The following is a 26,688-nucleotide window of genomic DNA, read 5'->3' as shown; positions in this document are numbered from 1 at the left end:
TTTCAAATCTTTCCCTCTCACATTAAACCCATGCCCTCTAGTTGTGAACTCCCCTATCCTGGGGAAAAGACCTTGACTATTCACCGTATCCATGCCTCTCATGATTTTATAAACTTTTTTAAGATCAACCCTCAACCTCCAACGCTCCAGGGAAAATAGCCCTAGCCTATTCAGCCTCCCCCGGAGCTTTCCTTATTCCTGAAGAAGGGCTCATGCCCAAAACATCGATTCTCCTGCTCCTTGGATGCTGCCTGACCTGCTTCGCTTTTCCAGCAACACATTTTCAGCTCCAATCTCCAGCACCTGCAGTCCTCACTTTCTCCTCAAATCTTCCAACCTTGGCAACATCCATGTAAATCTTTTATGAGCCCTTTCAAGTTTGACATTTTTCCTATAGCAAAGAGATCAGAATTGAATGCAATATTCCAAAAATGGCCGAAGTTCTTAGTGCTTTAATTTATCTTAAATCAACTTAGAAGTATAGCCCAGCTTTTTAAGGCTGCATCATGTATAGCAGAAGCCTCTTTAATGGAATGGGCATCGAGAACCACCTTTATCAATTAGAACTCTTCAAAATCCTTTTAAATTGGTGCCAGTAGAGGCATAACATGTTTGTGAAAGTGTACTGTTCTCTTTAAATAGTTTAATATTAGACCAAACACAAAAGCTGTCTGCTCAAATTTATAGGATTCTGTGAGTTGTATTAATGCAGCCAAATGTCTACTAAAATGTTCTCTTTCACCTTCAGTTCCAAGATTGAATACCTACTGTTCACAAGTTACATAAACTTGGGATTCAAAGCGTGCCTTCGAGTATTTTACAATTCCTGCTCTTTGTTTCTTTCTGTACTTTGGTGACATGTACTTTGTAACAATCTCTCCTCAACAGCCATTCTGAGGAAAGGTCATTGGACCGGAAATGTTAACTCTTTTTTCTCTCCAGAAATGCTGCCAGACCTGCTGAGCTTTTGCAACAACTTCTGTTTTTGTTTCTGATCTCCAGTATCCGCAGTTCTTTCAGTTTTTAATGGTAAAAATATAACTACTTGTAGCTGTTCTGGCTTGTTAATTTACTTTGCAGCCTCTGCGTTTTTGTCATTGTGAGTGGAAAAACTGCTAGTTCTGTTTCAGAACTTCTTCCATTTTAACTCGAACCAGGAGAGGAAGATTTATGGCTGTTGGATTATTCATTCACTCAGTGGTTTAGCTGCAGCCTGCTTCTTTGCTTACATTCCCCTTTTCAATAGCTTACAGTGATTTCCAGCAGCTTTCAGTTACTGCGTTCCTTTTTTAGTAGCTGTGCTTCTATACAACTTTTCAAAACTCAATCTCAACTCCATTTCCATAAGCCTTCCTGTAAGTTCAACCAATACAATATGGCTTGTACTGTTTCTTCATTAAAACTGCCTGCCAGATAGCTATCGACAATGAATGTGTCTCTTTTGGTAAAGTTCACATGACTACAGTAAGCCAGGAATGACATCAGTGTATTTCCACCCAAGTACCTTTCATATTTTCTATCGTTCCAAATTTCCCTCACCATAAGAACAAATCACACCCTCTGTACCCCACTGTTTATGTGTGTGGCTCTCCTCCTTCATCTCCACCACTAGTAGCTAAGCCTTAGCTCTCCTGTCTATAATTAAACTGAAAAATTCCAATGTTTTTCAGGTTGTTTCATCTATTTACTATTATACAAGCCTGCACAAGTCTACCACGTGTTGAGATATTTTCTCACTTCAATATTTTCTATACTGTCTATTGGTCTACATATAGTCTGAGGATCATAGAGTCATACAACACAGAAACAGGCCCTTTGGCCCAGCTCGTCCATGCTGGCTAGATTTCCTAAACTGAACTAGTCCCTTTTGCCTGTGTTTGGTCTACATTCCTTTAAAACTTTCCTAACCATATACATGTCCAAATTCTTGTAAATATTATAAATTTACATGCCTCTATCACTTCCTCTGGCAGCTTGTTCCATACATGCACCACCCTCTATGAAAACATTGCCCCTCAGGACCCTACTAAACTTTCACCTCTCATCTTAAGCCTTGAGTTCTGGATTCCTCCACCCTCCGAAAAAGACCTTTGCGCTTGTCCTTACCTCTGCCTTTCATGGTTTTATAAACCTCTGTAAGGTGAACTCTCAGCCTTCCACACTCCAGGGAATCTTCATCTATTTTCTTGGTTATATCTCTCAGCCCAAGAAAGATCTTTGGATGTTTTGTGCTTTTAAAGTTACATTGCAAGTTTAAAAAAAAAATTATCTTGTTGGAAATGAGTAAGCAAAGTAAAGAGATATTGCTGCACACACGATTTGGGTCAATCCTTGAGTTGAAATTTCAAAATGTCTTACTTTGTCTCAACTTTCAAGTTGTGGATTTTAGTTCAAATGTACTAAGTGCACAGACTTGTCATTAGGAAGCATGATTATATACTTTAATAGTTTTCAGCAGTACCTTGAGATTTGTATGATTACTCTATTCTGCTGACATTATTAGCAACTTCAAACACATGAAAGTTCCCAGATGAGGGATTGCTTTTCAATGTTTTTAAAGCTGAATTAATCACCAGTGGGAATGATTGCTAGTTGTTCTCTTTTACTTAAAATGCTTAAAAAAACGTTAAGTGGGTTGTTTTGGGCCCAAAGACTCACAATGCACAATTTTAAAGCTCTTCAATAGATCTTTCTATTGTACTAAGAAAATGGCTACAGTTCCCCCATGGAAAATTATTCAGCGTATTTTTAAATGTCATTTTCAGGAATTTCAAATCAGATTACTCACAGTTAATGGATACTGATTTACCGTTTTTGCTGCTAAATTCATTTTCAATTGTCTTAACCAAAGTGCCACATAAGGAGTACTATGGATAAAGGAGATTAGATTAGATTCCCTACAATATGCAAACAAGTCACCTGATGAAGGAGCGTCGCTCCGAAAGCTAGTGTGCTTCCAATTAAACCTGTTGGACTATAACCTGGTGTTGTGATTTTTAACTTTGTCCACCCCAGTCCAACACCGACATCTCCAAATCATAATGAAGCAATGGTTGTTTTTATGTCAGTCCTGCAAAATTTCTTAGATTCAGGAAAGATTCAGTTGCATTGGAAATATAACCGCTCTATTTGAGAAAGGAGGGAGGCAGAAAGCAGAAAACTATTGGCCAGCTAGCTTGATGACCGTTGTGTGTAAGGTGTTAGACTCAATCATAAAAAGGATTACAGTTTTGAAAAATTCAAGCTAATCAGGAAGAGTCAGCATGGTATTGACAAAGAGGAACTTTGAAGGAGTACGATGGATAACGGAGATTAGATTAGATTAGATTCCCTACAATATGGAAACAAGTCCACACTGACCCTCTGAAGAGTAACCCATCCAGATCCTTTCCCTCTGACTAATGCACCTAACACTATGGGCAATTTTAGCATGGCCATTTCACCTGATCTGCGAGAGGAAACCCATTCAGACACGTGGAGAATGTGCAAACTCCACACAGACAGTCACCAGAAGCTGGAATCGAACCCGGGTCCCTGGCGCTGTGAGGCAGCAGTGCTAACCACTGAGCCACCATGCCACCCTAATCCTGTACACATATTATGCTTGGACTTCCAGAAGGCATTTGATAAAGTGCCACATCAAAGGTTATTTCCAAAAACAAAAGGTCATGATTCAGATGCCAGTATATTAGCATAGCTAGCAGATTGGCTGTGCCATAAATGGAGTCACTTGGATGTGACACGTGGAGTCCAGCTGGAATCTATGCTGGGGTCTCAACATTTTACATTTTATGTCAATGACTTAGATCATGGGAATGAAGGCATCAGAGATTGATTTGTGGACAATGCCAAGATAATCAGAAAGTAGGTCTGGCAGCATCTATGAAGAGAAAATTGAGTGAAGTATCAGATTAAGTTTCAGGTGAAGTGACTCCTCTTCAGAACTGATGGTAACCTTACCCCACCTCCTCACACCAGACCTTGTCATCACATGGGCTGCTACCACAAATAAACCATTTTCAGCTACTAATACTTCCCATTAGCAGCTATTCAATTCCTCAGACTATCGTTTACCCATTCATTTGTCTGTCTAATTGTGTTTCTCTCTCTCCGGGCTGTATCTCTGCCTATCATTTACTCTTCCTCCCTCCTCCCACCATCTGCAGAAATACCAATCCATTTCCTAGCTACTATCAGTTCTGAAGAAGGGTCAATTGACCTGAACATTAAGATTAGATTCTCTACAGTGTGGGAACCAGCCCTTCGGCCCAACAAGTCCACAACGACCCATTTCCCTCTGACTAATGTACCTAACACTATGGGCAATTTAGAATTGCCAATTCACCTGACCTGCACATCTTTGAACTGTGGGAGGAAACCTGTGCAAACCCATGCAGACTCAGGGAGAATGTGCAAACTCCACACAGCCAGTTGCCCAAGGCTGGAATCAAACCTGGGACCCTGGTGATGTGAGGCAGCAGTGCTAACCACTGAGCCACCATGCTGCCTGACTCTGCTCTCTCTGCACAGATGCTGCCAGACCTGCTGGGTTTTTCCAGCAATTTCTGTTTTTGCTTTTGATTTCCAGCATCTGCAGCTCTTCGGTTTTTATTTGGTTTAGACAAAAAGTATATCATGAAGGAAGCATAACGAAGTTGCAAATAGACATAGATAGGTTGAGGAAGTGAACAAAAACCTAGTATGTGGAGTGTAATGTGGCAAAATGTGAAAATGTTTACTTTGGCTGGAAGAATGAAAAAGCAGAGCATTACTTAAAACCAAAAGGGAAAATGCTGGAAAATCTCAGCAGGTCTGGCAGCATCTGTAAGGAAAGAAAAGAGCTGATATTTCAAGTCTAACTGACCCTTTGTCAAAGCTCTGACAACGGGTCAGTTAGACTCGAAACGTCAGCTCTTTTCTCTCCTTACAAATGCTGCTAGACCTGCTGAGATTTCCAAGCATTTTCTCTTTTGGTTTCAGATTCCAGCACCCTCAGTAATTTGCTTTTATCCAGAGTATTACTTAAATGGAGAACAACTGCAGGATTCCAATGTGCAGAAAGATTCAGGTTTGCTGGTGCATGGGTCACAAAACATTAGTATGTAGGTACAGAAAATAACATAGGAAGCTCTTGGGATGCTATCCTTCATTATGAGATGAATTGAACATAGAATTGTAGATGTTATGCTTCAGTTCCACATGATATTGATGAGAAGCCACCTTGAATATTGTATGTGTTTATGGTGACCTTCTTTAAGAAAGCATGTAACTACATTTGGAGGTAGTTAAGTGGAGAAAGTGAGGATTGCAGTTGCTGGAGATCAGAGTTGAAAAGTGTGGCATTGGAAAAGCACAGCTGGTCAGGCAGCATCTGAGGCAGGAGAATCAATGTTTCAGGATGGTGAGGTAAGGTACACACACAAAAAACTCTCTGCATAAATAGGTACTACCTCACACCTCCCTGCTTTTCATGACCAAAATCCATAAATCTGTTTTCGCTCATCCTTGTATCATCAGTTGATTACATAGGATATACAGCACAGAATCAGGCCATTCAGCCCAACAAGTCCATGTTTGCATTTCTGTTTCAAGCCTCCTGCCATCTTTTTCAATTAAATCATCTATAGTAACCAGCTATTCCTTTTTTTATCTGAAATGTAATGTTTTGGTTTCCCCTTCAAAGTATCTGCAGCAATTGTAACAAGGTCAGCTGGGTAGACCTCATGGAACATGAATTCCTTGATTGGTGCTGTTAATCTGGTCCAATCAGGGACCCCTGGCTGACATAACTTTCATTCTGGATTAGTGATGCTGGAAGAGCACAGCAGTTCAGGCAGCATCCGAGGAGCAGTAAAATCGACGTTTCGGGCAAGAGCCCTTCATCAGGAATATAGGCAGAGTGCCTGATGGGCGGAGAGACCTAATTTTCAAGCAATAAGTGGAAAGAGCTTTGCTTTGTTTATGTGATTTGAATTTGTCGTAATTTTGCATATCTCTAACAAATCCCTGCTCAATTTCCTCCATTCCAGAGTGAATAGTCCCAGCTTTATCAACCTGACTTTATAACTAAACTCCCTTATATTTTGAAATACTTTGGTAAATATGCTTTGTTCCTTCACAAGGACACTCATATCCTTCTTGAAGTACAGTGACCAGAATGAGAATGCAAAGCTCAAGTTGTGACCTACAAATTCATACAGGTTCAACATAATATCACTGTTTTTGGCCCCAAAGATCTCATATGGTTTTCTAACTACCCTCTTATTACATTCCTGCTATCTTCAGAATTGTCTCTCTTCTGGCCTTCTACCAAAATGCGACATTTCACACTTGTCGAGACAAAATTTCAACTGCCATTTCCGTATTCATTGTGCTAGTGTATCCATATACAAGTGTGGAAAATGGGGCTATATAGACTATTTGACCCCTGAAGCCTGTCCTGTCATTCAATAAGTTCATGTTTATATTTCACATTCCACATTCCCATCTAAACCTGATAACCCTTTGTCTAACAAGAATCCACCTAGATCTATCTAAAAATCACCTTCATCATATTTTGAGTCAGGGAATTTCAAAGTTGTACATTTCCTTGTCCTGAAAGGCTGAACATTTAGTTCTGGACTGATCCAGAATTTAGTTCTGGCTTGTCCACATCCACCTTTTCAATACCATCAGAATCATCTTCACAGTCTGCAATACTTACAACTTTGGTATCATAACAAATTTTGAAATTTTACCAGACATTAAGGTTAGGGTTAGCAATAACAATGATCCTAGCACTGAATTGGGGGAGCACCAATGTCTATCATCATCCATTTTTAAAAACTACCTTATCCCATGACTTTCTATTTTCTGTCCTTGAGGCAATTTTTAAAACCAAGTTGACACTAATCTTTCTATTCTAAAAGCCTCAATTTTGTTAATCAATCTTTTATGCAGTACTTTGTCAAATGCTTTCTTAAAATCCCTATAGACAATACTCATTGTTTTCTCTTCTTTGTTACTTCCTCAGAAAAAAGGTCATTTTAGTTAGTCAAGCATGATCTGACATTTCTAAAGTTGTGCTGACTCTCCTGAATAAAGTGAAATATCTCTCCAAGTTTCATAACCACTCTTAAGTATATCAACAAATATTTTTAAAACATTTTTTCTCTTTAAATTTGTTTTTTAAATGCAACTCACTTGTGTTAATACTTGATAAATTTTATGTTTGGTGATACAGAATCGTGGAATCATTACAGTACAGAAGATGGCCATATGACCCATTGTGTTCAGGCTGGTTCTTCTAAGGCACAGATTCTGGAATAGAGTGGTGCTGGAAAAGAACAGCAGTTCAGGCAGCATCCGAGGAGCAGATCCCATACTGCCCCTCTCCCGTCCTCTCCCCACATCCCTGCATATTCCTCACCTTTTAGATATTTAGGGTGTTTAGAAAATACTACAGGGAAGGAGGCTGCTCTGTTCCTGATGCTCCAAAACCATCAATATGCAAACAGTAAATAAAAGCTGAAAGAACTGTGGGTGCTAAAAATCAGAAGCAAAAACAGAAATTGCTGGAAAAGCTCAGCAGGTCTGGCAGTATTTGTGGAGAAAAATCAGAGTTAATATTTCAGGTCAGAACAGGTCACCTGACCCGAAATATTAACTCTAATTTTTCTCCAGAGATGCTGCCAGATCTGTTAAGATTTTCCAGCAATTTCTGTTTTTGCTTCTGATATGCAAACAGATTTTGAGCAAAATCCTGAGACGAAAGAAAGCATTTTCAAAACTGGCCACTGTAGAAACTTCCATACTTGAAGCCTAGTTCCACCCACTTTGTAACTTAGACAAATAACTGTGTTGTTTTATTAACTTGCAACAGAGGGTTTCTACAATGTGAAGGCTTCATGGAGCATTCCTTGCAGTCTGTGGTTTTCTATATTTCCTCATTCACATGTAAGTCTCATTCACCCTCTAATGTTTTTCCCCGTGTATTCTGTAGATAAAAATTTGGATCCACAATCACCGAAGAATGGCAAGGTTAAGACTGAGGAGTCAAAACAGATCATTACAGTCAATTCTTCTACGAGGTGATAGTTGTGTTCTTGTGCAACCCCACGTTATAGAAAAATCATGTTTTAGAAACAGCGGTTAAAGCGTTGGTGCTGTAATCGCATTACAGCCATCACATGTTTTAAATGTTTGCGCTGTAGAAACAGTGTCACCAATTTGTTAATCGTGTTACAGTGAATTGATGAAACAAAGAACAACCTGTTTTTTTGAACTGGCTTCCTATCTGTGAATAATACAGATCACCTGAGCAGCATCATGCTTCTCCTTTTGTAGAAGCCTACAAGATAGATCACATGATTTGCAGTCTTTGGTTAGAATCAAAGAGGCATAGAATCATTCTGGTACAGTAGGAGATCAGTCAGTCCATCAAATTCGTGCCAACTGTTTGTAGAGCAATCCATTCAGCCCCAATCCATTCCTCTAACCCCATAGCCCTTCAGGGGTGGCACGGTGGCTCAGTGGTTAGCACTGCTGCCTCACAGCACCAGGGTCCCCGGTTCAATTCCAGCCTCAAGCGACTGTGGAGTTTGCACATTCTTCCCGTGTCTGTATGGGTTTCCTCCAAGTGCTCCGGTTTCCTCCCACAGTCCAAAGATGTGCAGGTCAGGTGAATTGGCCATGCTAAATTGTCAAAGGGTTAGGTGCATTAGTCAGAGGGAAATGGGTCTGGGTGGGTTACTCTTCAGAGGGTCGGTGTGGACTGGTTGGGACAAAGGGCCTGTTTCCACACTGTAGGGAATCTAATCTAATCTTGTCTTCCAAGTCCCAGATCAATTTCCTTTTGAACTAACGGTAAGGTCCTAGGGAGTGTTGCTGAACAAAAAGACCTTGGAGTGAAGGTTCATAGCTCCTTGAAAGTAGAGTCGCAAGTAGATAGAATAGAAAAGAAGGTGTTTGGTATGCTTTCCTTTATTGGTCAGAGTATTGAGTACAGGAGTTGGGAGGTCATGTTGCAGCTGTACAGGACATTGGTTAGGCCACTGTTGGAATAGTGTGTGCAATTCTGGTCTCCTTCCTATCAGAAAGATGTTGTGAAACTTGAAAGGGTTCAGAAAAGATTTACAAGGATATTGCTAAGGTTGGAGGATTTGAGCTATAGTGAGAGCTTGAATAGACTAGGGCTGTTTTCCTTGGAGCGTCGAAGGCTGAGGGGTGACCTTATAGAGGTTTACAAAATCATGAGGGGCATGGATAGGATAAATAGACAAAGTATTTTCCCTGGGGTGGGGAAGTCCAGAACTAGAGGGCATAGGTTTAGGATAAGAAGGGAAAGATATAATACAGACCTAAGGGCCAACTTATTCACGCAGAGGGTGGTACGTGTATGGAATGAGCTGCTAGAGAAAGTGGAGGAATTGGTACAATTGCAACATTTAAAAGGCATTTGGATGGGTATATGAATAGGAAGGGTTTGGAGGGATATAGACCAGATGCTGGCAGGTGGGACTAGATTGGGTTGCGATATCTGGACGGCATGGACTGGTTGGACCGAAGGGTCTGTTTCCATGTTGTACATCTCTATGACTCCAATTGATTATCTTTGAATCCGTTGCCCTGAAAGGCAACAGGTTCCACGTCATTACCACCAGCTGCCTAAAGGAGCTCTTCCTCACATTCTTCCTCACATTATTTATTGTAAATCTTAAATGTGTGTCCCTTAGGCCTTGTTGCATCAACCAACGAGGACAGTTTTGCTTTGTCTTTTCTTTAGTTAAGTGGACAAAGTGCCAAAAATCAGTTTTTCAGTCAAATGCACTGTATTAGATTGACCAGTCTTGCTGCATGTAAAATGGGAATATGCCTTGCTGCAGCTGTAAAGCAGCAGTGAAACAAAATTGTAATCATTTAGGCTAGGGACTCTCTTAGGGGACCACAAGACATACTTGTGAAGTGTAGACAATGATTTGCTGCCAAGGCTGATCAATTCACTCATTTAACAAAGCATAAAAGTGTCTGGGCAATAATTAGATGATGGGTCACTTCCCACACTTACTTAGCACTGTGTGTTATTTATATGCTGTCTAAATGTTCATCCTATTGTCATTGAAATCTCTGACTTTAGTTTCAATGGGTATGCCTACCATGCTGACATTTGTAACACCATCCAGAAAATATCCAAAGTTGAATTTTCTATATGGCGATATGGTCAATACTGAACTGAGAACTTTACAGGTATAAAAATAACAAGACTTTCTTTTAAAGAGACCTGTAGTATCCTCAAGCAAGTGTGAATGGAGATTTAATTAGATATGATACACAGGCTAGGGAAGAGTTGAAGCATCCAATTAAACCAGGCTAGTAAACCACAGTCACATCTGTTTATGAATCTGGTAGCAAAATAATTTATGACATGGCCGTGTGCATCAGTGGATTAATGGTAGCAAAACACAAAAACAATCTTTTCTTCACTGGAGTTGGTTGTGTCGGAAGTTTTATCCCATGATTCAAATGAAGAGGGAAAGCAAGGTCTCTGAACAAGGAAATGTTCCCATAATAAGGAAATATCATGAATAATGAATAGAACAAGGAGAACATTATATTGCTTAGTGGGTTGGCATGTGTAATGTGTGAAAATGGTAATTAATGAACTGTACCAAATACGGTGAATGACATGGACTGGTGGAGAAGGTAAACCAGTATTCGTCCATTTTGGGAGGGGCATAAATGGCCTTAATGGAGAAGAGATAGGAGAAAAGAAATTAAGTATACAAGAAAAAATGAGCAATGTAATAAAGGAATGAGACAGGCTCAGTATAGAGTGTTCTTTTATAGCAGTTAATGGTTTTGGGTTGAATTTAAAGCCTACTCCACTTGTAGTAATTTGTAGACTATGTTTTCCATCTTAAAACGAACAGCAAAGTAATCTTTTATGTTAAGCTCTCTGACGTATATCCTCAGCTGTGAAAATTTGGCTCCTTCATGCCCATTTGTTTGCTGCGACAAGTGCTGTTTGGCTCCACAATGGTGTCTACAGTGTGTACACATATTGTGAACCAGACTGGGCACCACTTTGATGAGAGCATTAGTGCAATTTGCAGATTGTGATATCAACCAGCGTATCACACTGCTTTAATGACTGCACTACCATTTCAAAACTTAACTCACCAAGTGCCATCCCATAAACACAGAGAGCTGAACACTTCTGTTAGAAGATATCATTCAGATTAATACTGGTATCCTGAAAGTAGTCATAATGCATTCATTCTATAGAAGTCTGCTTTGTGAACTGCATTGTATGACCACTCTTAGTAACAAGAGATATCCTCTGACATGGTGATTCACAATTTTAGTGCACAAACCATGCACATGTGCAGCAGACAATGAAAGCAATAGCAAAGTTGTAAGATTAAAAGTACTGAAACAACACTTGTACTGCCTGCACCAATCTCGAGGAGCCCTACAGTACTCAACAGAGTACATGACAAAGTTGTAATAGTCTGCTGCTTGCTGCACACAACCTTACATTCATGATGGCCCTTGCCACCAACTATACAATGACTAGCTGAGAAGGTGGACGAAATAGAAGGCACCCAACAATGACCATTTTATGTACACTTCATGTACAACTTTCAGAACATATGGTCAATACTTTAGGGAATAGGAATCCCACCGGAGGACAATCACAGGAACATACTTCCTCTGCCTTGTGTGCTTCAGGTGTGTAAAGGGAAGAAAAAGAAAAAGAGAGATAACATAAAGTTCAAAGGTGATTGGGACTCATTGAAATGGCTCTTTCAAAGAGTCAATCCAGCCATAATGGGATGAATGGCTTCTTTCAATCACCTTATACAAAAGGAATAATTTAATGTCCATTTCTGAGGCAGAGATGCATTTAATTGTGCATGAGGATGGGTAGTGCCACGTTTCTATTTCCACTCAATTCAGTCCATGATCAGGAAGGACCACAGATAGCCAGCTTTGTTGTCAATTCATACTCTCAAATGACTCATACAGCCTCTTAAAGACCTCATCCACCTCCAATAGCACTTACCCAATAGCTATTGTACTTAGTGGTGTGTAGAGAGTATGATGACCAAACTGTTGAGAGGTTGGTTACAGTTTCCCAGTGAGGGGACAATGTCATACTCAAGGGCATCTGGTATCAGATTGAGGGATCTGGAATTGGGAATGGGAGTACCATTGAGTGTTGCCAAAACACCTCTCCCGGCTACCTTCACCCTCTGTGCCCAACAACAACATGTGGCCTGGTATCCATCGGTGACTGATTCTCTGATGGGTGTTGTATGGGTAACGTTCCTCACCTTCCCAGAGTCCTATTGTTCAGTTGAGCTACTGGCCTCTGGTTGGCCTGTGGCACTCAGTGGACAGCTTTTCTGCATCTTCTGAATCTTTTTCTGACCATTTTCTATGGTGAAACTTGCTCTTCTGACTCATAATGAGCTTTGCTTAACTTTCCCCATCATTGACATGAACCTGATGTGCCACCTAATTAAATGGTTTCTTTTTGTCTTTCTCACTCAATTAATGCTCCATTCTAGAACTTGCCTGCCGAATCAGCTGTTATTTATTGCACTTATTATTGATGTTAACGGGTGATTAATCAGTATTACTGCAAGTTCTCATTTAGTTGCTCAGTCCTGCATTAGTTGCAGTACATTTTAGGTTCAAACATTAGCTAAGGGTGCCACTGTTGAAAGGTTGTTAAAGACAGGATGTAAAAATAACTCTCAATTAATGTACAATCAGCACACTGAGTGCAAATTAACCATCCAGGCGCCCAACCAGTGATAGATTATATCAAAGTTCCAACATATTTAGATAATTCTAATTAAATATTCTATTCATTTTCAGACTTGTTTCCAGTAGTGGTGATTTTGATAATTTTGTCTTTTTTTGTTGTTCATGCGATATGGCAAAACTAGCATTTGTTTTCCATTCCTCGTTAATCTTGGCAAGTCTATAATAAGCCATCTTCTTGAAACTGTTGCTATCCACATATATTCATAGTACTGATAGAGAGGGAGTTCCTAAATTTTGTCTCAGCAACGCTGAAGGAACAGTGACATTTTTCCAACGAGGAGGAGATCCACCTGGAGGAAATTTTGCAGGTGGTGGTTCCTTGGTCATGCTACCCTCAACTTCTTAGGCTTTAGAAGTTGGGAATTTGTAATGTGCTGCTCAAGGAGTTTTGGCCAGCTGTACTGTGAATCTTGGAAAAGGAACATTCAACTGCAATGACGTGCCTATGATGGAAGGAGTGAATATTAATGGTAATTGATGTAGTGTCAATCAAGCAGACTGCAATCTCTTGAGTGTATCGATTGTCTTGTGCGGTTGAAGCCATACTCAAACAGGCAAATGGAAAGTAATCTATCACGCTTCCAACTCCTACTGTGTACAGTGGAAATATAATCTCTGATCTGTTCTAGTAATCACAATTATAAAGTGTCTGGTCCAGTTAAGTTTCTAGTCAGTGGTGACCCCCTAGGATGTTGATGGTAGGGAATTTGTTGATGGTAATGCTGTTGAGTGTCAAGGGGAAGTGTAATTCAATTCAAAGTTAATGCAGTCAGACAAAAACTAATACCTCTCTCCTGTTCTTGAATTGGGTATTAATATTTATGAGCCCACAGGAATGCTTCTGACAAAGATCGCTACCTTGTTATGGGGAGGTTCTTTGACATCCAACCTCCATGGCATGACTGACATGCACTTATCAGTTAGATAGGATGTAACATGTCTGTCCTATGTAATAACACACATCTTCAAATCTGACAGTCTTAAAGCCAGTGCTTAATGTACAGCCATTTATAAGCATAGTTACTCTTTCTGGTAAGAATTGAACTCACTACCACCCATTTTCACAGGATAAGTACTCTAACTACTGGGCTAGGGAGAACGCATAGTTATTTTTTCTACTGCTATAAGCACTGGGGTTAATGCACATTTTAAGTATCCTTTGCCTGCTTAAAATTAAGTCAAACATTTAACAATCTTTGCTTTCGTAAAACATTCCCAAATTTGAGTATTCAGATGACTAGTCTGGCAGGTTACTTTTTTAAATTGATTTCATGTAGCCATTCATTCTGTGCACGATTTACTAATTGTTAATATAAGAATTATAAAGTGGGATATTTTTCATGGAAAGGAAGCTTGCAGCTACAGAATCTATGTTTAAGACAATGGGTATCATTTTATCTCCAACTGATGGAGTAAAATGTGATCTCAGCTCAGCCAGCTGTTAAACACTAAATCGAAACAGAAATCGAGAGATGAGCTTCTCTTTATAAGAGGTGACCTGGGATTTGTGTTTTGCTACACTAAGGATAAGTTGAAGTTGAAAATTCTTTGTGTTAAGCAGTAATTTCGAACTGAATAAGCAATCTGGACCCATTTGAGCATGCCTTGAGTCCCACTTGATAAAATACCGACTGCTGCACTAGTTATTTCCCATATAACACTGTTGAACGGTTTCAAAATCAAGGCCCATTCCCAATAGCACAATAAAAATTCCTGGTCACAACTCCCCTGGGGAATCCTTTCCATAATAATTTTGCTTATGCATTGAGATATTTAGTCAGCTGTGATGATCTGTCTGATATGATGCATGGCTATGTTATATTCAGTAAGCCCTGAAGCGATGACAGTGAGTAATCTGTCTTTGAGATAAGCTGTTCACCTGGACATATTCCTTGTTTCAGGTGACACAAGAGTATATTCTCCTCAGGGCAAAAACCACTGGGAAAAGATGCAGTACACAAACAAGAGAGGACATCTGTTTTTTTGAGACTCCTCTTAAAATTGTGACGTTGCTGCTTGTAAAGAATTTTTCTTCTCTTTATAAAAAGAAAGACTTGAAACTATATAGCACTCGCATGACCACTGATGCTTCAAAGTGCATTACCACTACAAGGTTATAAAGTTGATATTTTTTGTGAATATGTCTAACTTAAGGTAAAATAAAAGCGATCATGTGTGCTACAGACATCTGCCTGACACCAAGCCTGGGTGATTTGATTTGAGACTAAAATGGGTCCAGATTGTTTCAGGGGGAAGAAACTGCAACATTTGCACCTTGTAGCCTGCTAACAGGATAGACTGTGACTCCCCAAAGTCTCAAATGGGTATGAGAATGTTAAAGTTTTTCTGGTGAGAAAGGTTGTGCCTTTAACTGTCTATTTATAAATACATGAAAAAGGAGCATAAATAGGTCATTTGGCCCCTTGAGTACAATAGTAATTTGCATTCATTTAGTGCTGTTAGTATAAAGTAAAAAATGAAGGTGCTTCACTGAAGTAAAGTGCAAAATAAATGATCCTGAACCAAGGAGAGTCGATGGTCCAATGGTTTCAAAGGGCAGTTAAAGGAAGAAAATGACAGATTTGAACAGGGAATTCCAGAGCTGAATGCGCCATCACCAGAGGGTTTTTTTAAAATAGTTTACCAGCATCTTCACTCTCAGGATTAGAAAGAACATTAAGAAATAATGAAAAGATATATCAGTTGATTAACAATCTGATAAGACACACCCTTTGGCCAGAAATACTTCAGCCTTGTTTTAACTCTTCATGAATTTGGCAATGTTAATTCTTGGTTAACTATATATTCAGACACAGTATTTTGTTGCCAATAATTGCTTTGACTGACCTGGATCCTGACCAACAAAGCTGATCTGGAATTTTAGCTTAGGCCATGCGTGTATGCCAGGAAGATTTTATCAGATTCTATGACATGATCTTCAACAAGTTTTAAAAATATATTCCAACTTCCAACTGATAGCTGAAAGGATGATATGACAAGATTTTATGTTTTAAGATTTCTTCTGTAGCTAAAAACAAAGCACTCTTGACTTAACATGAGGTAACTTAAACTTTAAACCACAAAACAGAGCATTCCTCTTTTTCTTAAAGTAGAACTCAATTAGCTCTTGGTGTGGATTTCTCAAGATGAGGCAAATCTTTGTAAAAATGCTTGCTCCCTTTGTCAACTTGTGAATCTGAGTCAAGATATCACCTGAAATATTAACTAGATAGTAAGTAATTTCAAACTTCGAGATTAATGGACTGGAGTCAGCGTTGATCAAAAGATCTCGGTAACTTAAAACCAAAGCCAATACATACATCATTGCATAATATAAGTCATAGGGTGTGATTTTTCTTTTAGTGTCTAAGGGGTGAGTGTGGCTAACATGCTGCACCCATTGGCAAGGCAATGCAATAAATAACCCACCAATCCGTTAACTAAGAACTAAAAAGCATATAAGGGTCTTTCACCCTATCCTATGCATCGACACTGACAACCTGCATCGCCAAAAGCTTCTAACCAATCAGATGCTGGTAGGTTCTGGGTGATAAAGTCTACCAGTTGAGGCCCAATCCTTGGGTGATCCAGCACAAAGAAGGTAAGTCTTTATTCTCAGAGAGTGGCAAATTGCAAGGTATGAGGGTTGAGGTGCAGGTGGGTGTCAGATACTGTTAGCAACTGTCTGCCCACCTGTGCTTCCAATAGCCCTCTGACTGGATCAACTGGAGTCTCCAATGCCTTTTTCACCAGGCTGATTTCTACGGTTTTGCAGTAGGAAAGTGATCCATCTTTTTTGCCCACATGGTACGGACGGAGACTACTCAGCCCATTAAGTCCATGCTGGTTCACGCTCCTTTCCTAGTTGTTGGAATGTATCTTGCCTGGATCTGAGCATCTTGTCTTCAAGAATCATCTGCTATTCCATGACTGTTTTTGTCTCCCCTGTCAGTGTCTAGTACCATGTTCTCCTGGCTTGATCATTTCACGTTACACTGAAATTAACTGTCTTCCAAGTCAGAAGTTCTGTGATAGATGGTTTCTTGCTCTTCTCCATAACTAATCTAACCCCCTCTGATATGATGATCAAACCTAGCCCATCCAAATAATCCCTACAGACACTTGGCGCATGCCATTTGCCTGCACCTTATTCCAGCAATGCCTCTGATTGGGCTGAGAATATACTGGGTAAAAACAATGACTGCAGATGCTGGAAACCAGATTCTGGAGTAGAGTGGTGCTGGAATAGCACAGCAGTTCAGGCAGCATCCGAGGAGCAGTACAGGGAAATCCTACAGAGCACAGAACGTTCTCCCTCTCCTTACCCATTATACTAACGCTACTCCAATTTTTAATAAAAGATTCCCTGTACCTCACTGTCATAGTTTTTACATTTGTTTGCTATGGTGGGATTTGAACCCATGACCACAGAACATGCATAAGATGCTGGATTACTAGTCCAGTGACATTACCACTCCACCACTACACCCCCATGTTACTACTACATTGTTATCTCCCCAACGAGAAGCAGAAGTAGCTCATTTAGTTCTTTCAGCCTGTTTTGCCCTTCGACAAAAGCGTGGCTAATTCCCACGTATCAAGCCACCCGGACACCCTAGCTTTCTATTTCTACTTTGGCTAGTGCATAGCACTGAAAGGAATAATATAGAAATTCCCCTCTCAAGGTCATAGTTTTTGACTTACTGTCTGACTACTGGAGATCTGATGTTAGGACCTCAATATTTGCCCTGTATATGTCTTTGGTGGCACACGCACCAAACCGCTGCCTCATTTCCTTCAGTCTCTGCACCCTCTGCATAATTACCTTTACCCTGGTGTGATCGTGTCAACCCACCATGTGGGACTTGCTAAGAAGGTCACAGAAATGCCTTGTGAGTCTTCTAACGGTGGAATTTCCTGTAAACAACTGCATTTCTATGTTTTTCTGTTCCCTACTGTACAGTCTCTTTGTAGTTGGTGCTGTGGTCTGGGATGTATGCCTCTGGATATTGTCACTCTCAGCAGTCTTTAATACAACAGCTGTGTGAGAGTACGTGGCACACATACCAATGTTTCCTGTGCTTACTGCCTCTTCTTACTCTCCTGGATGGCTGCCCACCCTCTGGATCACAGAATCATAGAGATCTATGGCACAGGAAATGGCCCTTCAGTCCATCAAGTCAGCATCGGTCAAAAACAAACATCTAACTATTCTCATCCCAATTTCTATCACTTGGCCGAAAGCCTTGCATGAGGCAGGAGACTCTCATCCTCCCTGATATCCATCACAATAAGTGAATGCAATTCAAGATAGAATTAAGTGCTTATCTTCCAACTTAGAATCTGTATTTTGGCAGAAGTATTGGCTGCAAGGGACCATGGACATTCTAAGATTTTCTGCAGGCTTCAAGTTTTACAAGGATTTTCCACTCAGTGAATTACTCAGTTTAATCACATTGTTCTAGCTCACAGCTGCACATGCAAGCGAGTGACAAGGTGAGCACCTTGCGGATGTAAGGAGGTGAGTAATCTACTGACTAATCTGTCAGCCTGTTCCAAGGTAAATAAAAAGGTAAGCGCTCTTGTCATCCTTTGCAAAGGAGTGTGACAACTAGGTTTTCTGTCAGACTGTTAGATGATGCAAAATAAAGAATCCAGCTGGAAGAAAGACAATAACTGTTGTGGGAAAGGTTTCTCTATCAGGATAAATGCTTGGGTATTGTATTTTGTCTTGGGAAATATATTACACTGTCTGTGTAGATGGAGATCCAAATTTCCTGGAATGGCATAATTCACGGTATATACTGTAGTTGATGCCTAATTGTTGATCTAATGTGTGAAATGTTCTGAAATATTATTTGAATACTGAGCATAATGATGAATTACAGACCTCACAGTGACATTGTTTAAGAACATAACAGATTGAAGTAGGTATATGCCATACTGCTCCTTCAACCTGATCCACCATACAGTACAATCACAATTGATTTTCAGTTCCAGTTCCCACCTTATCCCAATATCCCACAAATTCCATCAGCATTTGTGAACCAATTTCAATATTGGCTTAACATGTCTTGCAGAGTTCTGAATTTCTGGTCCGTTCACTGTTGTAAGTGTGCTTAGGGATGTGCATGTTCTTGATTCCCAGAACTAATATTGAACTATACACTTTACACAGAGAGGGGAGAAATCCCAGTATGATTATTCTGGAGGTTAGTGCAGCAAATAGTTAAGCTGGCATTAGGGATTAATTGACTAAGCACCAGACAGTAAAAGGGGTCATAGTTGCTCTGCCATTATTCTGCAACTATGTAGTGCCTGAGTGCCCTTGGAGATAGAATAAACTGTCTAACAATATGCTTGATGCTTTTAATGAGTGGTGGGCACCACAAGGGATATAGTGCCTTATTCCCATTCCAACTTCCATTTTGATTTCGCTCTCTTCCTCTCTCCCTTACTTTCCCAAACCTTTGCTGTTATTACATTACCTCGACACTAATCTCCCCAAATATTTATCTGACATTGAATGCTTACCCTTTCCCATCTTTACAGGCCTGTTATTTACAGTTTTACATTTCTCTTCGTTATAAGCTTGTATCTCACTTTCCTTACCACTAATTCTATTGTGAAGAGGAATGTTGACTGTGTCTTCAGCCCCCTAGGAGGGCAGACACGATTGAACTTCCTCTTAGGAGTGAAGATGAAGATTGGCTGTTCCATTTTGTTTGTGGAAGTACCCCATCGCGGAATGTCATGTGCTGTTGCCGTGCTCCCAGTGTCATTCAGCTAAATCTTGCTTCCAGTCTATCTTGGGTGTGGACTGGCCATGGTATCAACTGTCTGGTGGGACGTGGTTTGCCTTACCATGAGTGATCTCTGCAAACATGTTTGCACCTTAACCTCCCTTGAAAGCCAGTAGTCTGTACAAATCTGACATTCAGTCACCTGGATAACCTCTTTAATGACCTCCTCCTAGGTAGGTTGTAGAGTTCAAAAGAAATTCTCTTGTCCCTTTTGTCAGTGTTACCTTTGGTACTTCTAAGACTGCTGCTGAAGTAGATTTCCAGTTGTGGAGCATCTTTCAATTTTCAGTCTTTCTGTTTGCATATGGTGGTTTTGAATGATCTTCTATTGGCAATTCCAATGGATGGCAGCTTGAGTAGACTCATTAAGCAAGCAGATATTCTCAATGACTCTGGACCAGCTGGAAGTCCCTAATGCTGTATCAGACTGTGCCACCCATTAGTCTCCCCCCAACTTCTTGAAGAGCCATCTAGAGTCTCTTCCTCCAATTAGCCACTATAGTTCATGTTGTCTTGGAGGTTACCTCCTTTCACTGTCTCCTCAAAGACCACTGCTGAGTCCAGAGCCTCCTGTTGCACCTAACTGTTATGCTTAGTGGAATCTTGGCTGGTATTATCGACATACGGACATGCAATTTAGAAGCAGTATTGATCTTTTAGACCGTCCAGCCTGCTCTTCCAGTCAGTAAGATTTAAAGCTGATCTGATTGTAACCTCAAATTCACATTTCCACACAGTTTTGATAACCTTTCACCCATTTTGCTTACTAAGACTTTATCTCCCTTTGCCTTAAAAGATATTCAAGTCTTTCTTCCAGGAAAGCTTCCACTTGCTTTCTTTCAGGAAGAGTCTTCTAAGGGTTCATAACCTTTTAAGACAAAGCCTGTCACCTTACCTGTTTTAAATGGGCAACATCAGATTTTTAAACAATGACCCCTAGTTTCAGATTTTTCCATGAGAGAAAACAACTTCTCCACATCCACCCTGCCAAGATTCCTAATATGTTTCAATAAAGTCACCTTTTACTCTTCTAAACTCTAATGGATACATTGGCAGCCTATCCAAACCGGTTTCAAAGGTAGTCCTCCTTCCGCTCCAAGAGCTCATCCACCCTGCCCATTCTTTTTCTTTTTCTTCCTTTCTTTCTGTTTGTGTTCTTCTTCTCTTCTAACCTGGCCTCAGATGACTTCTGGCCTCCAACAACTCCTGACCTTAGCGCAGATACAACGTGGGGTCCTGTTAGCCTGGCAGCCTCTTGGCCCAGCATGGTGAATTTCCAGCAGCACGTGATGGTTAGTCAGCCTGGCATGGCCTCAGCATGGTCTCTTGGTCTTGAGGTGATTCCAGAACAATCTTCCAGCCTAATGAACCTCAAGTTGAAGCCCAACATGGTCTGGAGCCAAAGCCCAATGTGGACTGGAGGCTAGGTGCCAATGTGCTCTAGATTGGAAGACGGGATGTTTTTCTGAACTTCTATTTCTGTAATGCTGGACATTTTATTTCTTTATTTTCTAAGATGCTGCAACTGAAGAAGCTGTACCAAGGTATTTTGTATCGATACATGTAAACTATTCACTGTACTCATTTGAGTACATGTGACAATAAAGCTAATTCTAATTCTAATTCTCATTCTGGGTGTGGGAAACCTCTAAACTTTTTCCTTAGATAAAGTGACCAATATTGCGCTGTATTCCAGATACAATCTCACCAGTGTACTGCATAATTGAAACATAGCCTCTCTACTTTTGTATTTATTTCCTCTCATAATAGACAAGAATATTCTATTAGCTTTCCTAATCACTTGATGTGGCCTTGTTTTGCAACTCATACACTTGGAAACCCAGATCTCTCTGCATCTCAGCGGTCTATATCTGTCATTAGTTCGATGATATGATTCTTATTTGTTCATGCTGTCAACATGGAGAATCTCATATTATATTCCAATTGCTATGTCTTTGCCCACTTGTTTACCCGAGCTATATCTTTGTAGCTTTCTTTTGTCTTGTTTACAATTTACACTCCTGTCTATCTTCGTGTTCACTCAGGTTATGCTGACTTCAATGCTCACAGCTTCTCAGCCTTGCTTTGCCTTTTTATGTTTTATCTCCTTAGCTGGAGCCTACAGACTCACAGCTGTATCTCGACTTGCCTTTTAGCGCTTGTCAAGCTTTCTAGCAGTGATCAGTCAGCTGGGCAGACATATTGTTGTATATCACCAGGCTGAACCAATCTCACACCTGCACCTTGAGCTTGCCACATGTGCATCAAACACACTGCACTGCAAACAAATGGCCACATCTCAAGGGCTCAAGGAAGTCGCACTCAGTCAAGTCAAGGGAGACAGCCTTCAGTCAGGGGGTTGCCACATGGCAAGTCAAGGGCAGCTTCCTATATCCCTGCAGGCTCAGCAGCTTATGGCAGTCCAGGAAGTGGGCCAAGGTCAACTCTGTGGGTCCAGTGCAACTAGTCCAGAGAAGTCAGTTGGGAAGTTGCATGTATCAGTCAGGGCCTGGTCACTCATCATTCTGGGTGGCTGAGTCCTGTGGGTCTTTCTGCTAAAAGTCAAGAATTGGAGATGGGACAATGTAAGCGACCCCTGCTCTAGGATGGAAACTGGGGAGTTTAATTGTTGGGATTAGGGGGAGCAGTTTGGGGCGCAAAGGGGATAACAACTCAGTACATAAAGGGTTGAAATGATTGAGAATTGAACTGAAAGAGGTAATGTAATAGGGGAGTCATCAATAGTCAGCAGCACCCTGGATTCTGTGGGGGTACAGTGCAACATTATATCTGGCCTATTTACTTAGTATGCCTGGACTAGGAGGGTAAAGTGGGGAGATGAAAGTTTAGATGGACAGGTTGTTTGGAAACTTAGGAAGTTTAAAGCCAATGGGGCTTGGCAGGGAGGACTACCAGGAAGGAAATGTGTAGAATTGTTAGTTCACCAATGATAAGAAACTGAAACTCACTGGCGTGAGGTGCGTCTCCTGTTTCCTTCCATTATGCTGTAAATAACAAGTGTGCAATGAGGCAGAAAATGGTGCTACCATCCCCAGATTGGGCAAGGAAAATGTTTCATTCTGAAGGAAGAGAGCTTCACTTTTGAGTGATGTGAGGTCCATCAAATGATGTCAGCATTACACAGTTACCCATTCAGTACGGGTAAAAGACACAAAAGCACTACATACACTGGAAATGTTAAATATCAACTGACTGAATAGATGACCAATCCTGGCCCCAAACACTCTTGAAGACATCAGGAATCAATGTCACAAATGACTGTGATTCACAGGTAGCATATTATGTTCTGGATGAATTGACTGTAGTTGTCAAAGTAGCAAGCACCTCCCAAGTTCCACTAACATATTGCAGGAGCTCCTCACTTCACATCTTGAAGCAGTAAGGATGGCTACACTCTGTCCCTTCATTCTGGTGGTAGCTGGGAGACACATTTTCACTGACACAACTGATGGTGAAAAGTATACATTCATAAACAAATGTGAGAATGTACTTACAATAAAGTGTCACTAGTTACACTGATTGTGTCCTCTGAAGGTTGTCTTATTTCTTTCCCACTTGTTATGTCTGAGTGCAACCCTGAGGTCTGTTGCTGGGCTGGAGGCAGCCTCCTCTGCAGTGGAATCCAGTGACCTTGGAGTTTTAGGAAGGTGGCCCTTAGGGTTGTTTGTGTCTAGAAGGTACAGAGTGTGTCTTACCAAAAAGGAAAAAAGTTGTGAAACGTGAAGGGGTTCCGAAAATATTTACAAGGATGTTGCCAGGGTTGGAGGGCTTGAGCTATAGAGAGACGCTGAATGGACTGGGACAATTATCCCTGGAGCGTTGGAGGCTGAGGTGTGACCTTATAGAGGTTTATAAAATCATGAGGGGCATGGATAGGTTATATGGACAAGGTCTTTTTCCTGGGATGGGAGTCCAAAACTAGAGGGCATAGGTTTAGGATGAGAGGGGAGAGATTTAAAAGGGATCCAAGGTACAACTTTTTCACCCAGAGGGTGGTGTGTGTATGGAATGAGCTGCCAGAGGAAGTAGTGGAGCCTAGTACAATTGGAACATTTAAAAGGCATCTGTTTAGGTACATGCACAGGAAGGGGGTTTACAGGGATATGGGCCAGATGCTGGTAAATGGGACTAGATTTATTTAGGATATCTGGTCAGCATTGATGAGTAGGATTGAAGGGTCTGTTACTGTGCTGTATATCTCTATGACTCTATGACTGTAAGTTGTATCCTTACGAGATTGAACTTTTACTGGGATGGGGGTGGAGGTGGAAGTCACGATCATATCTGGAGAGGCCATTTCTGTCGGAGGCCCTGTATGTGGTTCCTCCTCAGGCTGAGATCTTCTGGGCATTGCCCTGTCTCCTTGTGAGGATGTGGCACCTACGGTAAGTCAAAGTTCCTTGTTTCCCTGTTGCCTTGCAATTGGTGCTTACTGGCTAGAACAATGGAGTACAGGTCTGTGTATATAGTCAGCAGACACTTAGAGCACTGACCTGGCTCTCCATGGCAGGCTCCAGAGGCAGCAGAATGTTAAACACTTTGCAGAGGATCCATAAGCGTTGTGTCTACTTGCTCAGTGCTTCATACTGCTGCCTCTGTGTTTGCTTTTGCATTTTTATGAAGTTGTTAATGGCCAACACCTTGGACCCTTCTCCTGCCTGGCACTGAGTAGGTGCCTGGTCTTCAACAGTCCTCCAAATGTCGGTGACCTTCAGCCTTCCTCCCTTGGCCAGCTGTGAAGATGTGACAGTGATGTGCTCATCAGTAGGAATTCCCAACTCTAATTGAGCTAAAGTGATGACTAAGGTGTCAGTCTCACAGGTGGAGGGTGCAGCAGGCAACTTTGCTAATGCATCCTGTAAGGGATCTAGGGCTTCCTCCTCAGAGGTAAGGGAGGGCCTATTTGTGGGGCCACCTTGGAGACTGTGCTAATACTGCTCATACCTTCAGGAGACAAAGCAGAGGATGAGTCACAAACAAGGGATGGAAGGTCGGCCATGTTGAGAATACATTGATAGTGACAACAACACAGCATTGGACAAGGCATCTTACTTGGCTGCTGGGACATGGATGCATTGGCATTTCCAATGGGGCAGTCCCGATCCTGCCCTTGTCAGGGCTAGGTTGAGCTCTCCATACGAGGTCAGAAGCTAAATGTTGGGCACCCCACACTTGGTCTGCGGTCTTTTGTGGACTATTTCTTGCCTGGAATGAGGCAAAGGGAGGGATTGAGTGAGATGAAAATAGTTGGTACAGCTGTTAGTGCTGGTGCAGGTGGGGGATAAATGTTAAGGTGTCCGAGTGTGTGAGTAGGCAGCACAGAGGCCATGCACAGATAGTGGTGTGGGCAAGGAGGTGGCTGGGGAATAGGGGGGAGCTCTATTAGTGTGGGTGAGGAAAGAAATTGCTGTGTATCTGCGATGGAGTAAGTATGAGTTAGCAGGTAGAAACTGGCAGAGCAAAGAAGGTAATTGATCTTCCTCCTCCATTGCTGGGTGTCCCTCCAAGCTATGTGACCTCATGGACTGAGGTGGCAACCTCGGTCTGTTAGTTTCTGGTGTCATGGCCTCCTTTCTCAGATTTTGAGGAAGAGGTCAGCTTTCCTTGATGCTACCCCACCAGCCAGTGCTTCCAGGTCCCTGTCCAAGAAACAGAGTGCCAATTTTCCCTTCTCTCCCATATCTGGGGAAAATAAATTGAATTGTGCATGGCATCCTTGGACAGGCAACCCGTGAGCATTTTCAATACAATGCCATTGCCAGGATATCCAAGTAGTGACAGGTACATCCACCTACAGTGAGTGGAGGAGTAGGATAAAAGGGTGCGATTTGGGCATGAAGGATGGGTAAAGAGAGACATTTGGGATGCCATAGCAAGAAAACTCTCTGGGCCTTGCCAGAGAAAAACCTGATATGAAGCTTGCCAACAAATAACACCTTGCTGATTTCCAGTAAGATTCTGCCCTGAATTCAGTTGTTTGGGGAGTGGGGCAGTTGAAACAAGCCTCCTCGGAGTTTCCAGTCTGGAATAGAAAACCTTTACAGTTGTGGAGAAGTTGGTAAAGAGGTTTTGCACTCATTGTTCCACCCTTTCTTGTTTTGTAAGATACAATGCTCAAGGATTCTGAAAACTGAAATGGGATATAAGACCCTGGTCTAACTGAGCAGTGACACACACTAAAGCATTTCCATCACCCTGTGGCCAACAGAAATGTGATCTCATCAGTGGAAAAAGGAAGATATTTTGGACAGCCACCTCAAACTAACATTATGGTTTGGCATCTTGATGCACAGCATTTTCTTTTTAAGCCAATTCATTTCCCACTCATTGCAGCTCTGCAGAGTCCCAGCTCATCCAGTCCATCCAATGCATATGTGTTTCAGTTCAAAGGAGTTGCAGTTTACATTTTGATAGTGGTTATTCAAAATCCATTTTGCTACTTGTTATAGACTGTTTATAATAAAAATGTTTTGGTGTTTATTGATAAAACCTGATGGGCGTCTTTTGTTTTGTCCTGGAAAACACTAGAAAGTAAGCAATTTAACTATCTTGGTGATTCAGTTGAACATTTACACTTTTGGGATGTCTCATGGAGTAATGGAGCTCAATTGCCAGTGCAATCCTCCCATCAACCTGGTTTTAATCATCAGGTCATGTGCTGTGATATGAGATGATATTATGAGAATGGGTCTTAAAGCCATACTAATTGAGACACATACCATAGCAGTAACATTGCAGCATGTTGTGCAGGCATGAGATCATACTTGCTTTTGCCTGTCTTGGGTCCATTAGTTGTGGTTTATGCCACTTTTATCTTGTTGCTGGTCTGATCCTGTGTCATTGATTGCTGTTTGCCCTTGCTCTGGACAAAGGTTTCACCTGCTGATGGGCTTTTAGCTTATCACCGAAGGCCAGGTGCTGTGAGGATTTGCCTATTGCTGGAGTATGGCCACTCTGTGCAATGTCGACCTCCCTTATCCCTACATTGCAACGGCCTTGACATTTGGCATTCTGTTGGAACCTTTTTGCTCTGTGTTTCCTGATATCTTCC

At 41.3% G+C, this 26,688-nt stretch overlaps 1 protein-coding gene across 1 annotated transcript in view; it reads left to right on the top strand.

The window, feature by feature from the left end:
- LOC122539947 (acid-sensing ion channel 2-like) overlaps positions 1–26,688 on the top strand; it is a 1,330,135-nt gene that overhangs the window by 399,965 nt on the left and 903,482 nt on the right. The gene's annotated exons all lie outside the window — the stretch shown is intronic.

This window comes from Chiloscyllium plagiosum, chromosome 33 (assembly GCF_004010195.1).
Source record: "Chiloscyllium plagiosum isolate BGI_BamShark_2017 chromosome 33, ASM401019v2, whole genome shotgun sequence".
Lineage (NCBI taxonomy): Eukaryota > Metazoa > Chordata > Chondrichthyes > Orectolobiformes > Hemiscylliidae > Chiloscyllium > Chiloscyllium plagiosum.
This window is presented reverse-complemented; position numbering and strand designations above follow the sequence as displayed.